Consider the following 18541-nt stretch of genomic DNA (forward strand, 5'->3'; position numbering starts at 1 on the left):
AAGCTCCCGCTTCACACACGGAGGTCTCGGGTTCGATTCCCGGCGGGTGGAAACATTTCGACACGTTTCCTTACACCTGCTGTCCTGTTCACCTAGCAGCAAATAGGTACCTGGGTGTTAGTCGACTGGTGTGGGTCGCATCCTGGGGGACAAGATTAAGGACCCCAATGGAAATAAGTTAGACAGTCCTCGATGACGCACTGACTTTCTTGGGTTATCCTGGATGGCTAACCCTCCGGGGTTAAAAATCCGAACGAAATCCTATCTTATCTTATCTTACTACAATTACTACTACTACCATTACTACAATTACTACTACTACCATTACTACAATTACTACTACTACTACCATTACTACAATTACTACTACTACCATTACTACAATTACTACTACTACTACCATTACTACAATTACTACTACTACCACCATTACTACAATTACTACTACTACCACCATTACTACAATTACTACTACTACCACCATTACTACAATTACTACTACTACCACCATTACTACAATTACTACTACTACCACCACCATTACTACAATTACTACTACTACCACCACCATTACTACAATTACTACTACTACTACCACCACCATTACTACAATTACTACTACTACTACCATCATTACTACAATTACTACTACTACTACCATCATTACTACAATTACTACTACTACCATCATTACTACAATTACTACTACTACCATCATTACTACAATTACTACTACTACCATCATTACTACAATTACTACTACTACTACCATCATTACTACAATTACTACTACTACTACCATCATTACTACAACTACTACTACTACCATCATTACTACAACTACTACTACTACCATCATTACTACAACTACTACTACTACCATCATTACTACAACTACTACTACTACTACCATTACTACAATTACTACTACTACTACCATCATTACTACAATTACTACTACTACTACCATCATTACTACAACTACTACTACTACCATCATTACTACAACTACTACTACTACCATCATTACTACAACTACTACTACTACCATCATTACTACAACTACTACTACTACCATCATTACTACAACTACTACTACTACCATCATTACTACAACTACTACTACTACCATCATTACTACAACTACTACTACTACCATCATTACTACAACTACTACTACTACCATCATTACTACAACTACTACTACTACTACCATTACTACAATTAATACTACTACTACTACAAATACTACTACTACCACCATTACTACAATTACTACTACTACTACCACCATTACTACAATTACTACTACCACCATTACTACAATTATTACTACTACTACTACCACCATTACTGCAATTACTACTGCTACTACCATCATTACTACAATTACTACTACTACTACCCGGTGGCCTGGTGGCTAAAGCTCCCGCTTCACACACGGAGGTCTCGGGTTCGATTCCCGGCGGGTGGAAACATTTCGACACGTTTCCTTACACCTGCTGTCCTGTTCACCTAGCAGCAAATAGGTACCTGGGTGTTAGTCGACTGGTGTGGGTCGCATCCTCGGGGACAAGATTAAGGACCCCAATGGAAATAAGTTAGACAGTCCTCGATGACGCACTGACTTTCTTGGGTTATCCTGGATGGCTAACCCTCCGGGGTTAAAAATCCGAACGAAATCCTATCTTATCTTACTACAATTACTACTACTACCATTACTACAATTACTACTACTACTACCATTACTACAATTACTACTACTACCACCATTACTACAATTACTACTACTACCACCATTACTACAATTACTACTACTACCACCACCATTACTACAATTACTACTACTACCACCACCATTACTACAATTACTACTACTACCACCACCATTACTACAATTACTACTACTACTACCACCATTACTACAATTACTACTACTACTACCACCATTACTACAATTACTACTACTACTACCACCATTACTACAGTTACTACTACTACTACTACCACCATTACTACAATTACTACTACTACCACCATTACTACAATTACTACTACTACCACCATTACTACAATTACTACTACTACTACTACCACCATTACTACAACTACTACTACTACTACCACCATTACTACAATTACTACTACTACTACTACCACCATTACTACAATTACTACTACTACTACTACTACCACCATTACTACAATTACTACTACTACTACCACCATTACTACAATTACTACTACTACTACTACCACCATTACTACAATTACTACTACTACTACTACCACCATTACTACAATTACTACTACTACTACTACCACCATTACTACAATTACTACTACTACTACTACCACCATTACTACAATTACTACTACTACTACCACCATTACTACAATTACTACTACTACTACTACCACCATTACTACAATTACTACTACTACTACTACCACCATTACTACAATTACTACTACTACTACTACTACCACCATTACTACAATTACTACTACTACTACTACTACCACCATTACTACAATTACTACTACTACTACTACTACCACCATTACTACAATTACTACTACTACTACTACTACTACCACCATTACTACAATTACTACTACTACTACTACTACCATTACTACAATTACTACTACTACTACTACTACCACCATTACTACAATTACTACTACTACTACTACTACCACCATTACTACAATTACTACTACTACTACCACCATTACTACAATTACTACTACTACTACCACCATTACTACAATTACTACTACTACTACCACCATTACTACAATTACTACTACTACTACCACCATTACTACAATTACTACTACTACTACCACCATTACTACAATTACTACTACTACTACCACCATTACTACAATTACTACTACTACTACCACCATTACTACAATTACTACTACTACTACCACCATTACTACAATTACTACTACTACTACCACCATTACTACAATTACTACTACTACTACCACCATTACTACAATTACTACTACTACTACCACCATTACTACAATTACTACTACTACTACCACCATTACTACAATTACTACTACTACTACCACCATTACTACAATTACTACTACTACTACCACCATTACTACAATTACTACTACTACTACCACCATTACTACAATTACTACTACTACTACCACCATTACTACAATTACTACTACTACTACCACCATTACTACAATTACTACTACTACTACCACCATTACTACAATTACTACTACTACTACCACCATTACTACAATTACTACTACTACTACCACCATTACTACAATTACTACTACTACCACCATTACTACTACTACTACCACCATTACTACAATTACTACTACTACTACCACCATTGCTACAATTACTACTACTACTACCACCATTACTACAATTACTACTACTACTACCACCATTACTACAATTACTACTACTACTACCACCATTACTACAATTACTACTACTACTACCACCATTACTACAATTACTACTACTACCATTACTACAATTACTACTACTACCATTACTACAATTACTACTACTACCATTACTACAATTACTACTACTACCATTACTACAATTACTACTACTACCATTACTACAATTACTACTACCACCATTACTACAATTACTACTACTACTACCACCATTACAATTACTACTACTACCACCATTACTATAATTACTACTACTACTACCACCATTACTACAATTACTACTACTACTACCACCATTACTACAATTACTACCACCACCACCACCATTACTACAATTACTACTACCACCACCACCACCATTACTACAATTACTACTACCACCACCACCACCATTACTACTATCACTGCTGCCGCTACTACTACTACAAGAAATTATAATGGATATTCCCTTACTACAAGGTGTAGGGGAGAGTGAGAAGGAAGAGACTTGCTAAGCAAACCTAACACTGCAGGAGGGAACACCGAGAGCTCAGTACACCTAAACATCACCCATGTTAACTGTGATCTCTCCCTTGATGCACACGGAGTCGCTTGATTGCTACTGTAGTGTCTGGATAACTGATAACTCTAATCTACCTCCCTACCCCAGGTCAAGACTGAGTCATCGCAGGGGAGTGGGGGGCAGTGAGTGCCTTATCAGTACTCACTCACTCGGCTTCCTGTAGTACAGATACCCCGTTGTCCCAGCCAGCTGCCAACCAGCTGCCAATCACACTTCCCGGCTGTCTTGATGCTGGTGCAGATATCTTGATCTTCATCAAGCTACTCTGTGCTTGATGAATTGGACGCGTGGTTTCATCAGTACCATACAGACATGTTCGGACGACAGAAAAAGAGGTAATCAGTCCCACGGCCTAGCTGTTAAATCTTAATGAATCTGATGCACAGGCAGGAAGATGGTCGCTTATATGCTGGTAATCAGATGAGGTGCAGCAGTTGAAGGCATCGTCATCGCTGGGCGGGGCCCACTAGTTTGGTCAGAGGTCAATAAACAGGTTGAGAGAGAGATCCTGTGTCGGGATTCCTTGGTGTTGCTGTTTCAGAGTAGCATGTTCCGTCACACAGGATGAGTCACATACACAGTGGTGACGCGTGTCAGCCAGAGCTGGGAGACGTCAGTAGAGCGGTGAGGATATCGTCAAGTATTCCAGTAAAGATTCATCAGGTACGACAACTTCAAAGGTGTATGAAGGTATGTGTGTGAATACATCTCTAACAGGAAGAGGAGGCAACAGACTGTATCTAGAAGACAGGAGAGAGAGAGAGAGAGAGAGAGAGAGAGGTAGGTGCTGACACTTCGAAGGCACCAGGGAAAGGGGGTGCCAGAGAGGATCCAGGTGGTAGTGTATACGACTGTTGTGATCTGCCTGCTGCATGCCTGAGGCAGGAGGCATGTACCCTACCTCGTGTCATCCAGGGAGCCATCAGGGCCCCTCAGGTGTCATCCAGGGAGCAATCAGGGTCACTCAGGTGTCATCCAGGGAGCCATCAGGGCCACTCAGGTGTCATTCAGGGAGCCATCAGGGCCACTCAGGTGTCATCCAGGGAGCCATCAGGGCCACTCAGGTGTCATCCAGGGAGCCATCAGGGCCACTCAGGTGTCATCCAGGGGGCTATCAGGGCCACTCAGGTGTCATCCAGAGACCTATCAGAGCGACTTAGGTGTCATCCTGACAACCCTCACCCATCTCACTGGCACTCCTCACCCCTCTCACTGGCACTCACCCCTCTCACTGGCACTCCTCACCCCTTCCAACAGCCAGGATCAATAGGCTCTGATTTTCTCTCCGCGAGGATAGAGAGAAGAGGGAACGGCAGAAGATGGATTGTGGCTAGGAGAAGAGAAGGATGGGAGTCTGATGAGAGGAAAAGAGGGTAGGGAGATGTGAGGGAGGAAGGATGGCTTCCGGTCACCTGGGTACCTGTAGTTACTTCCGGAGGTCACCTGGGTACCTGTAGTTACTTCCGAAGGTCACCTGGGCACCTGTAGTTACTTCCGGAGGTCACCCGGGTACCTATAGTTACTTCCGGAGGTCACCCGGGTACCTATAGTTACTTCCGGAGGTCACCCGGGTACTTAGTTACTTCCGGGGGTCACCCGGGTACCTATAGTTACTTCTGGAGGTCACCTGGGTACCTGTAGTTACTTCCGGAGGTCACCTGGGAACCTGTAGTTGCTTCCGGAGGTCACCTGGGAACCTGTAGTTGCTTCCGGAGGTCACCTGGGTACCTGTAGTTACTTCCGGAGGTCACCTGGGTACCTGGTACCCGGAGGTCACCTGGGTACCTGTAGTTACTTCCGGAGGTCACCTGGGTACCTGGTACCCGGAGGTCACCTGGGTACCTGGTACCCGGAGGTCACCTGGGTACCTGGTACCCGGAGGTCACCTGGGTACCTGGTACCCGGAGGTCACCTGGGTACCTGGTACCCGGAGGTCACCTGGGTACCTGGTACCCGGAGGTCACCTGGGTACCTGGTACCCGGAGGTCACCTGGGTACCTGGTACCCGGAGGTCACCTGGGTACCTGGTACCCGGAGGTCACCTGGGTACCTGGTACCCGGAGGTCACCTGGGTACCTGGTACCCGGAGGTCACCTGGGTACCTGGTACCCGGAGGTCACCTGGGTACCTGGTACCCGGAGGTCACCTGGGTACCTGGTACCCGGAGGTCACCTGGGTACCTGGTACCCGGAGGTCACCTGGGTACCTGGTACCCGGAGGTCACCTGGGTACCTGGTACCCGGAGGTCACCTGGGTACCTGGTACCCGGAGGTCACCTGGGTACCTGGTACCCGGAGGTCACCTGGGTACCTGGTACCCGGTCACCTGGGTACCTGGTACCCGGAGGTCACCTGGGTACCTGGTACCCGGAGGTCACCTGGGTACCTGGTACCCGGAGGTCACCTGGGTACCTGGTACCCGGAGGTCACCTGGGTACCTGGTACCCGGAGGTCACCTGGGTACCTGGTACCCGGAGGTCACCTGGGTACCTGGTACCCGGAGGTCACCTGGGTACCTGGTACCCGGAGGTCACCTGGGTACCTGGTACCCGGAGGTCACCTGGGTACCTGGTACCCGGAGGTCACCTGGGTACCTGGTACCCGGAGGTCACCTGGGTACCTGGTACCCGGAGGTCACCTGGGTACCTGGTACCCGGAGGTCACCTGGGTACCTGGTACCCGGAGGTCACCTGAGTAGCTCTAGTTACTTTCGGAGGTCACCTGAGTAGCTCTAGTTACTTTCGGAGGTCACCTGAGTAGCTCTAGTTACTTTCGGAGGTCACCTGAGTAGCTCTAGTTACTTTCGGAGGTCACCTGAGTAGCTCTAGTTACTTTCGGAGGTCACCTGAGTAGCTCTAGTTACTTTCGGAGGTCACCTGAGTAGCTCTAGTTACTTTCGGAGGTCACCTGAGTAGCTCTAGTTACTTTCGGAGGTCACCTGAGTAGCTCTAGTTACTTTCGGAGGTCACCTGAGTAGCTCTAGTTACTTTCGGAGGTCACCTGAGTAGCTCTAGTTACTTTCGGAGGTCACCTGAGTAGCTCTAGTTACTTTCGGAGGTCACCTGAGTAGCTCTAGTTACTTTCGGAGGTCACCTGAGTAGCTCTAGTTACTTTCGGAGGTCACCTGAGTAGCTCTAGTTACTTTCGGAGGTCACCTGAGTAGCTCTAGTTACTTTCGGAGGTCACCTGAGTAGCTCTAGTTACTTTCGGAGGTCACCTGAGTAGCTCTAGTTACTTCCGGAGGTCACCTGGATAGCTCTAGTCACTTTCGGAGGTTGGGTCCCAGGCCAGGTCTCCTGGAGGGGAGAGGAGAGGAAAGGGAATACCCGTGTGGTTGACTACTGTCCTCTCTCTCTCTCTCTCTCTCTCGGTGCTTCTCAAAAAACAGTTCTTCCTTGTGACTGGCATGTTGTGATGTTATCTCCCGGTCCTGCCTTCCAGCCTTCGTACAGCTGCTTAGCACACTTCTTTCCTGGTAGACTTGGCCCCTCTGCTCGAGTACCACTCAGTCTTATGGGACTGATTCATCGAGGGGTTACACAGGGGTGCTGCGTACTCGATGACTGACTTTGCAGTACTGGACTGACGCGCCTGACGACAGTCCTGGCATATACCCTAGCTCGGTTGGTAGCGCATTCATCTCGCACACTGAGTATCCGTGGGTCGATCCCCGGTACGGGTGGAAACATTGGGTGTGCTTCCTTAAGACACCTGCTGTCCTTGTTCACCTAGCAGTAAGTAGGTACCTGGGAGTTAGTTGACTGATTTGAATGGCATCCTGGGGGACAAAATTAACCTAAGTTGCCCAAAATGCTGTGAATAACCAAGGACTTTCTATATAGTATGTCATTGATGTCAGCTATGGTCTGTATAAGTCGTTTCTTGTAGTTATAGAAATAAAGCTTATTATTATTATTAATTATTATTATTATTATTTATTATTATTATTATTATTATACCGTTGACATGTACTACGCGGAACAGACATGACGTCACTGTTTCACATAGTGTACGATAATGAGCAAGTCCGTGATAGGCGCAGCGTCCCGGCTGGTACACAGCGTCCCGGCTGGTACACAGCGTCCCGGGTGGTACACTCACTCCCTGACTCACCTGGCTGCTAATGACTTCTGGCAGTGGAAGCACCTCAGGCTGGAATAAGTTGTTTACCTCTCTGGTGATGCATTTCCTGGAGTCTCCTTTCAGCAGGTTTGTTTCACTGGTCTGCATGTGCCGGGCTACAGCTAGTTGCACAAGCATGCCTGCACCAGCATGCCTGCACCAGCATGCCTGCACCAGCATGCCTGCACCAGCATGCCTGCACCAGCATGCCTGCACCAGGTACAAGTATCTCTGCTGTTCTTCCCTGCAGCTCACTGCAATCTCCTTCTGTTCCCTGCAGTCTCCTCCGGTTCCCTGCAGTCTCCTCCGGTTCCCTGCAGTCGTCTCCTCCGGTTCCCTGCAGTCGTCTCCTCCGGTTCCCTGCAGTCGTCTCCTCCGGTTCCCTGCAGTCGTCTCCTCCGGTTCCCTGCAGTCGTCTCCTCCGGTTCCCTGCAGTCGTCTCCTCCGGTTCCCTGCAGTCGTCTCCTCCGGTTCCCTGCAGTCGTCTCCTCCGGTTCCCTGCAGTCGTCTCCTCCGGTTCCCTGCAGTCGTCTCCTCCGGTTCCCTGCAGTCGTCTCCTCCGGTTCCCTGCAGTCGTCTCCTCCGGTTCCCTGCAGTCGTCTCCTCCGGTTCCCTGCAGTCGTCTCCTCCGGTTCCCTGCAGTCGTCTCCTCCGGTTCCCTGCAGTCGTCTCCTCCGGTTCCCTGCAATTCCTTTTATATCCATGCAGTTCCCTAGTTTCCTTCAGTCGTTCTTTCTTTATACTCCGTCCTGACGGACAGGGAAAGAGACATGAGATGTAAGAAGGAAAAAGAGAACTGAGGAGGTGAGGACGGCAGGAGAGGGGACGAAACGGGGAAGAACAAGGGAGGGAGAGAGATGTGGATACGAAGGTGAAAGAAGAGAAGGCAGTGGAGATGTGGAGAACACAGAGAAGAGGAGAACACGGCTCTGAGGGAAGTACTGAGGGAGCATTAATGTAAAGCAGCTGAGGTAGTAATCTAACACAACAAGCGTCTGGTTTCTAGTGTTTGGTTTCTAGCGTTTGGATTCCAACGTCTGGTTTCAACGAACTAGAGCCAGGACAGTGGTTTCTCCCGTGTTTTATCTCCCCCTCTACATTTCTCTGCATCTGGTTAATGATGATGATTAAGGTTAACTTAAGTAAACATAACAGTAACATGATGGGTAATGTTTGGTGGTGAAAAAACAACAGTTTGAGAATGGGTCGAGGATTGACCGAGGCAGGATGATGAGGATACAGTAAGATAACGCAGGATGCTGAGGATACAGTAAGATAACGCAGGATGCTGAGGATACAGTAAGATAACGCAGGATGCTGAGGATACAAAGAAAGCGTACATTAACAGCGCAGTAATTACGTTACTCAGCACTACAAGCACGAGATTGTATTTCGGCTGCACTGTAGCCTAGTACAGCAAGCATTGTGTATAATATGTAGTCTCTGTACCTACATATTATGTAGTCTCTGTACCTACATATTATGTAGTCTCTGTACCTACATATTATGTAGTCTCTGTACCTACATATTATGTAGTCTCTGTACCTACATATTATGTAGTCTCTGTACCTACATATTATGTAGTCTCTGTACCTACATATTATGTAGTCTCTGTACCTACATATTATGTAGTCTCTGTACCTACATATTATGTAGTCTCTGTACCTACATATTATGTAGTCTCTGTACCTACATATTATGTAGTCTCTGTACCTACATATTATGTAGTCTCTGTACCTACATATTATGTAGTCTCTGTACCTACATATTATGTAGTCTCTGTACCTACATATTATGTAGTCTCTGTACCTACATATTATGTAGTCTCTGTACCTACATATTATGTAGTCTCTGTACCTACATATTATGTAGTCTCTGTACCTACATATTATGTAGTCTCTGTAGCTACATATTATGTAGTCTCTGTAGCTACATATTCTGTAGTCTCTGTAGCTACATATTCTGTAGTCTCTGTAGCTACATATTCTGTAGTCTCTGTAGCTACATATTATGTAGTCTCTGTAGCTACATATTATGTAGTCTCTGTAGCTACATATTATGTAGTCTCTGTAGCTACATATTATGTAGTCTCTGTAGCTACATATTATGTAGTCTCTGTAGCTACATATTATGTAGTATCTGTAGCTACATATTATGTAGTCTCTGTAGCTACATATTATGTAGTCTCTGTAGCTACATATTATGTAGTCTCTGTAGCTACATATTATGTAGTCTCTGTAGCTACATATTATGTAGTCTCTGTAGCTACATATTATGTAGTCTCTGTAGCTACATATTATGTAGTCTCTGTAGCTACATATTATGTAGTCTCTGTAGCTACATATTATGTAGTCTCTGTAGCTACATATTATGTAGTCTCTGTAGCTACATATTATGTAGTCTCTGTAGCTACATATTATGTAGTCACTGTACCTACATATTATGTAGTCACTGTACCTACATATTATGTAGTCTCTGTACCTACATATTATGTAGTCTCTGTACCTACATATTATGTAGTCTCTGTACCTACATATTATGTAGTCTCTGTACCTACATATTATGTAGTCTCTGTACCTACATATTATGTAGTCTCTGTAGCTACATATTATGTAGTCTCTGTAGCTACATATTATGTAGTCTCTGTAGCTACATATTATGTAGTCTCTGTAGCTACATATTATGTAGTCTCTGTAGCTACATATTATGTAGTCTCTGTAGCTACATATTATGTAGTCTCTGTAGCTACATATTATGTAGTCTGTAACCACATTCGCATTTGCTGTATTTGACAAATGGAACTTTTTTGAGTTAAGACGCATTCCAGGCGCGATTCCGGGTGCATTCCAGGTGCATTCCAAGCGTAATTCCGGGTGCATTCCAGGCGTGATTCCAAAATTATGGAAGGATCTCAAAGAAGTTCGAAACTCTGGAGGTGAACGGTCAGGAAAGGAGGAAGCAGACAGCAAGGGAGGGAGAGGGAGTACAGAGGGAGGGAGGGTGGGAGAGAGGGAGTAGAGAGGGAGGGAGGGAGAGGGATTAGAGAGAGAGGGAGGGAGGGAAGGAAAGGGTAGATGGAAGTAAGGATAACGAGAGTATACCTGGATAAAGACCGGGTTTACAACAGAGGTTTAAACTTAAAATAATTATTCTATGGTAGTACCTTCATGCTTGGAAAGGGGTCTTGATCCGGGGAGTCAGAGGCACCCTTTCCTGGGATCGACCCTGATAGCCATCAGTGTCCCAGGTGCTGCATGACGCAGAAGACAGTGTTTTAATAAGGTACTGGAGAAGCCTTCTTGTTGACACGCAAGACATTGATGAGACCTGACTGAAATATTGTGCTAAATAGGGTATAAGTGAGCTATAAAATTCTCTCTCTCTCTCTCTCTCTCTCACACACATTATTCTGTATCTCAGTAAATTGTCAGTACAAGATGTCTTTCTCTATATTTTTGAAGGATTTCGAGAATTTGCCTACTCTCGCAGCCCAGCCCTGGGCCAGACTGGTGTTTGCCTGGCCAACCAGGCTGTTGCTGCTGACGGCCCGCATCACAACCTCTTTGATCCAACAGTCTATGATTCTTTTCATTTACATCACATCAGGTTTTCCTGCGGGCAGCTGGCACTAACAGCCTTGTTGATCAAGCGGTCACCATGAAAGCCTGGTTTCAGGCCATACTGATGGAGTGCGATACTTGTAGATCATCAGAGACGTAGTGTTCTTGTGGGAGGAGGGCGTGGTTGGTGGAGGAGAGGGAGTGCGTGGTTGGTGGGGGAGAGGGAGAACGTGGTTGGTGGGGAAGAAAGAGGGCGTGGTTGGTGGGGGAGAAAGAGGGCGTGGTTGGTTGGTTGAGAGCGAGAGAGAGGGAGAGAGGAAGAGGGAGGGAGAGGGAGGATGCTAAAGTACCATCAACTTTACCATCCTCGCCTCAATACTGATAACACTAGATAGTTCAATTTCGAGATAAGAGAGAATGTCAACAGGCTGTCTGGCTGTCTGTCTACCGACCGGTGAGGCTTGACCTATCTGAGTTTCCCCATGTACTACAAGTACAGAGACTACATAATATGTAGGTACAGAGACTACATAATATGTAGGTACAGAGACTACATAATATGTAGGTACAGAGACTACATAATATGTAGGTACAGAGACTACATAATATGTAGGTACTCTACTACCATGTACTACCGAGTACTTGTCTTATTACAGTGTTCAATTTCGTGGGCAACATAGTTCGTCAACTCCACATGCTACGGAGTTTTCTGATTCTAGACTACGTCAGGTTAACATAAGTTATTGATCTTTGTTTACGGAATAATAGAAATGGGCGGCTTATATCTGGCAGCGCAACACTGTGGTACCCGCACCTCACAGCGTTGGTATCCCCGCGCTGGCTACATAAAAGACTGGATGTGTTGTTTGTTGCGGATTGCTGAGAGTTGCGTACAGATCAGATTTTCTTTTCGTCACACTAATACTCTTAATAATCTTCTTTATACTTCTCCCACTTATTCTTAATGTTCCTGCTTTATTTCGTCCTTGTCTTCTCCAGTGCTTTGGTGAGAATGGTTGCTTAAAGAGCATGAAAGTGAGCACCTTACTAACTTCAATGTTCTTTTGTCACGGTGAGACTCACAGCTGCTCCTCTGCTAACACTACCTGTCTTCTAGTCTTCACAGGGTCCCATTTCGTTAAATCAGCTCTCATATGACAATAGTAATAATTATAACGTTGATTTTTTAAGGGGTGGACCGGTAAACCAGTGGAAGGCCTCGGTCAGATGACCAAAAGCTCCAGCTGCTGGTTATAATATGACTAAGACCCGAGTCAGGAAACACTTGTACTGTTTCCTGGCAAACCTGACCTAACCTAAGCTGTCATACACAACATAACTAACATAAATCTTAGTCCTGCTTTTGACTCTGTAGATGCCTGCCTTTCTTAGTACATTATCAATTACTTTAATCTCCAGAACGTTCGTGACCTGACCTGACCTGTCTCTTCTCCTTTTCTAGTGACTGTCTTCTGTATTTTATTTGCCTTTCTTGTCTTTTGACTCCCCCCTCAGTCCTTTTTATTTTGCTTTTATTTTCTTGCTTTGCTTGCACCAGTCGTCATATTGCAGTTCTATGCCGCTTTGTGGACAGATGTTACCGTTGAGATCCTTCAGTCTTCACTGTCTTGACATGTAATTTGATTTCATTGCTCTGTCACGTTCTCTGGTGTGGGCCAGTTAATGTTCTCTGGTGCGGGCCAGTTAATGTTCTCTGGTGTGGGCCAGTTAACGTTCTCTGGTGCGGGCCAGTTAATGTTCTCTGGTGTGGGCCAGTTAATGTTCTCTGGTGTGGGCCAGTTAATGTTCTCTGGTGTGAGCCAGTTAATGTTCTCTGGTGTGGGCCAGTTAATGTTCTCTGGTGCGGGCCAGTTAATGTTCTCTGGTGTGAGCCAGTTAATGTTCTCTGGTGCGGGCCAGTTAATGTTCTCTGGTGTGGGCCAGTTAATGTTCTCTGGTGCGGGCCAGTTAATGTTCTCTGGTGTGGGCCAGTTAATGTTCTCTGGTGCGGGCCAGTTAATGTTCTCTGGTGTGGGCCAGTTAACGTTCTCTGGTGCGGGCCAGTTAATGTTCTCGGGTGTGGGCCAGTTAATGTTCTCTGGTGTGGGCCAGTTAATGTTCTCTGGTGTGAGCCAGTTAATGTTCTCTGGTGTGGGCCAGTTAATGTTCTCTGGTGCGGGCCAGTTAATGTTCTCTGGTGTGAGCCAGTTAATGTTCTCTGGTGCGGGCCAGTTAATGTTCTCTGGTGTGGGCCAGTTAATGTTCTCTGGTGTGGGCCAGTTAATGTTCTCTGGTGTGGGCCAGTTAATGTTCTCTGGTGTGGGCCAGTTAATGTTCTCTGGTGTGGGCCAGTTAATGTTCTCTGGTGTGGGCCAGTTAATGTTCTCTGGTGTGGGCCAGTTAATGTTCTCTGGTGTGGGCCAGTTAATGTTTTCTGGTGTGGGCCAGTTAACGTTCTCTGGTGTGGGCCAGTTAACGTTCTCTGGTGTGAGCCAGTTAATGTTCTCTGGTGTGAGCCAGTTAATGTTCTCTGGTGTGAGCCAGTTAATGTTCTCTGGTGTGGGCCAGTTAATGTTCTCTGGTGTGGGCCAGTTAATGTTCTCTGGTGTGAGCCAGTTAATGTTCTCTGGTGTGAGCCAGTTAATGTTCTCTGGTGTGAGCCAGTTAATGTTCTCTGGTGTGAGCCAGTTAATGTTCTCTGGTGTGAGCCAGTTAATGTTCTCTGGTGTGAGCCAGTTAATGTTCTCTGGTGTGAGCCAGTTAATGTTTTCTGGTGTGAGCCAGTTAATGTTCTCTGGTGTGAGCCAGTTAATGTTCTGCACTCCTCGTCCTCTTTTGCTTTTATGTAGTACTATTGTTACTATTACTACTACTACTACTGTTACCACTACTACTGTTACCACTACTGTTACCACTACTACTGTTACCACTACTACTGTTACCACTACTACTGTTACCACTACTACTGTTACCACTACTACTGTTACCACTACTGTTACCACTACTACTGTTACCACTACTACTGTTACCACTACTACTGTTACCACTACTACTGTTACCACTACTACTGTTACCACTACTGCTGTTACCACTACTACTGTTACCACTACTACTGTTGCCACTACTGTTACCACTACTACTGTTACCACTACTGCTACTGTTACCACTACTGCTACTGTTACCACTACTACTACTGTTACCAGTACTACTACTGTTACCACTACTACTACTGTTACCACTACTGCTACTGTTACCACTACTGCTACTGTTACCACTACTACTGTTACCACTACTGCTACTGTTACCACTACTGCTACTGTTACCACTACTGCTACTGTTACCACTACTGCTACTGTTACCACTACTGCTACTGTTACTACTACTGCTACTGTTACCACTACTGCTACTGTTACCACTACTGTTACCACTACTACTGTTACCACTACTGTTACTGTTACCACTACTACTGTTACCACTATTGTTACTGTTACCACTACTACTGTTATCACTACTACTGTTACCACTACTACTGTTACTACTACTGTTACTGTTACCACTACTGCTACTGTTTCCACTGCTGCTGTTACCACTACTGCTGCTGTTACCACTACTGCTACTGTTACCACTACTGCTACTGTTACCACTACTGCTACTGTTACCACTACTGCTACTGTTACCACTACTGCTACTGTTACCACTACTGCTACTGTTACCACTACTGCTACTGTTACCACTACTGCTACTGTTACCACTACTACTGTTACCACTACTACTGTTACCACTACTACTACTGTTACCACTACTACTACTGTTACCACTATTACTACTGTTACCACTACTGCTACTGTTACCACTACTGCTACTGTTACCACTACTACTGTTACCACTACTACTACTACTGTTACCACTACTGCTACTGTTACCACTACTACTACTGTTACCACTACTACTACTGTTATCACTACTACTACTGTTACCACTACTACTGTTACCACCACTACTACTACTACTACTGTTACAACCACCACTACTACTACTATTACCACTACTACTACTGTTATCACTACTACTACTATTACCCAGTCTTAACCTACTACAAAACTATTGCTTCTCTCTCATTGCTGCTGCTAATTCTACTACTACTACTACTACTACTACTACTACGTGTGTGAGGGGGGTGGAGAGAAGATAGAAGTGGAGATATTGCACACACGCATGTGTACATGTGCGTGTGTACCTGCATGTATATGCAGATTTTAAAAATTTCATTTAGGCAGGTTATGTTTATCACATCGTCCGAGTTAAGCGAGCGCCACTGTTTCTAATATACTTTTACTGCATTAAGTAAATCACCTGTTTATTACCACTCTCCTGCACCTACGGTATTTACACGCACGTCAGGATGTACTCTCCTCTGTGTGTGTACGGGTGTTGAGTCTCTGCTCCCGACTGAATGTTTACTGGCCTTATAGAACGTGTGCTTTGAGACGTTCAAATCAACACGTACACACCAGCTGTGATTATAGATTGTATGTTTCGACCCCCAACTAAGGCCCTCTTCAGCAGTCGCAAGTCGAAATATAAACACAGCCTCCATGAGGGTTTGGACCTCCCATTGAGAAGTGTTCGTTGCACTTTGAGGTCTCAATATTGTCGTGCCTTTTCTTAAAACTGTGCATGGAGTTTGTCTCCACTTCTTCCCCTTTTAACAAAATCAATGTCTACTGCGTTAAGGCTGAAGAAGTATTTCCTAGCATCGTAATGCCTGTGACACAAGCTTCCACTCCAGTTCCCTTGTCCCCAACCTCAGTATTTTCTACGTCATAATCATGTCCTGCTTAGCTTTTCTGTTCCCACAAGTTGTGTTCCGTTTGTTTAATAGAAATTCTTTAGTTGTCTGGCTGTAAGTCTTCTTCCTCCGTGAGTTGTTCTTGTATCTTCTTTATCGCTCTTATTTCGTCCACTATAGTCCTCTTTTTTTCTTCTTATCTGGCTATTTATTAAGTTTGGCTCAATTTTTCGACTTTATCATTTCTTAGTTGCCTTTTCAGCTTCTCTTCTTCTCCCAGTCTTCCTGACTCCTCCACTCGTTATCCTCTTTTATTCCTTCGTTATTCTTTTTCTGTATTCGCTGACGCTCGTGTGTGTCCCTGGCTGGACTGTTTACACTGTGTCTCCTGCACTGTGAATCTTCCAGCGGCCTCTTAACACTTATAGTCTTTGCCTTCATCTTTTGTATGTGTGAATACGAGTTTGTTTGTAAACTGTATATACCTGTGCTTATATGTTTGGTTTATATAACTGCGTGATGTATATAGGTTTATATAGGGTGTATACCAGTTAAGAGGTGGGAACTACAGTGTGTTATGCAGGCTTGAGTGAGACTGTTCCACTCTCGTTGTTGAGATTGTTCCACTCTCACTGTACTTTTGATGTAAGCCGAGGGACTGGTGGCAGTGTTGAACTTCCTGCTGCTGCCTCAGAATACCTTAGAGATACCTGGCATATACCTGGCGGATGTTCCGGGGGTCAACGCCCCCTCGGCCCGGTCCATGACCATGGCGTGATTGAGGAGAACTACGTATCTCTTATGGAGTCGTGGCGAATTGATGAAGGTTATGTTAGATCATGGTTTTCGGGAAACGGGACAGGTATTTCTTGACGCGGGTCTCAGGCATATGACCCCCAGAGCTGGAGCTTTTGGTCATCTGACCGAGGCCTTCCACTGGCTTACCCGTCCACCCCTTTAAAAGTTTTGGTTTTAACTGATGAAGTTACGTACTTGTGGAGTGATGAATGAGACTCGTGTGTAACACTTTTGTATCTTTTTCTTCCGGAACGTTTCGCTCACACATTCGGTTGCTTCAGTCCAGCATCAGTGGTATACCATACCAACAAAAGATGAATTAGACACGTGTGTAACATCTGGACATATTTATTTTGCAGATGTTTCGCCAACGAGAGGCTTTATCAATAACATAGAGGAACATGTACTCAGGACTGTACAAGAGGAAGCAACCAGTCCCTGAACTTGTTCTCTGTATATAATTCTGTCAGACTGAGGAACTGTTCGCCACCTTCTTGTACAGTCTTGGGTTTATCCCTGCATTGTACTGATAACTCCTCAGCTGGGCGAAACAGATGTTTCACACACATGTGATTTATCTTCATCACTCGAATTCAGAGATGAGTAAAATTTGAGAGTCGAATCAGCGGTGAGTCGGTTGATGTGATCAGTCCATTAACCTTGATGGACTGACCATACTGGACCTCTCTACTGCTGCTGTTGCCTCCCCTGCGTACGACTGACGAAGCCTGCAGTTGATCGCAAATGAAGATGCCTAACTGTTCCACATGCATGTGTCTTATTTATCAGAGTGTCAGTATTGTATACTAGTAGTACAATACTTGTGTGTGTGTGTGTATGCGCACGTGCAACAGAGGCTACAAGTGTCACAGAGCGCACACACACACACACACACACACACACACACACACACACACACACACACACACACACACACACACACACACACACACACACACACACACACACACACACACTTCTTTAAGTTCAGTCATTAAGTTCTCATGATACTAGATAAACAATACAAAACACGTCGCCACATTAGTGACACAAGACCAGCTCTTCATAAAGCGATGGACACTGCATTCTCACCCCCCCCCTTTCTCTCTCTCTCTCTCTCTCTCTCTCTCTCTCTCTCTGAGCACACACACAACTATTACCTCTGCAGTACAATAGCAACAGTTGTGTTGATGTATTACTGGTCGTGAATTACTTAAATACCCACAATTTCTTACCCCTGAGT

General features: G+C 44.7%; 1 protein-coding gene across 2 annotated transcripts in view; it reads left to right on the plus strand.

Annotated features, from left to right (window-relative positions):
- The window catches only part of LOC128685080 (uncharacterized), a 118277-nt gene that overhangs the window by 51040 nt on the left and 48696 nt on the right, over nucleotides 1-18541 (plus strand). Inside the window, exon 2 of one of the 2 annotated variants that reach the window (XM_053771566.2) lies at nucleotides 4118-4365. The exons of the other annotated variant lie outside the window; for it this stretch is intronic. The gene's annotated coding sequence lies outside the window, so the exon portion shown is untranslated. The remainder of the gene's footprint in view (nucleotides 1-4117; nucleotides 4366-18541) is intronic. 2 annotated transcript variants of the gene reach the window in all.

This window comes from Cherax quadricarinatus, chromosome 5 (assembly GCF_038502225.1).
Source record: "Cherax quadricarinatus isolate ZL_2023a chromosome 5, ASM3850222v1, whole genome shotgun sequence".
Lineage (NCBI taxonomy): Eukaryota > Metazoa > Arthropoda > Malacostraca > Decapoda > Parastacidae > Cherax > Cherax quadricarinatus.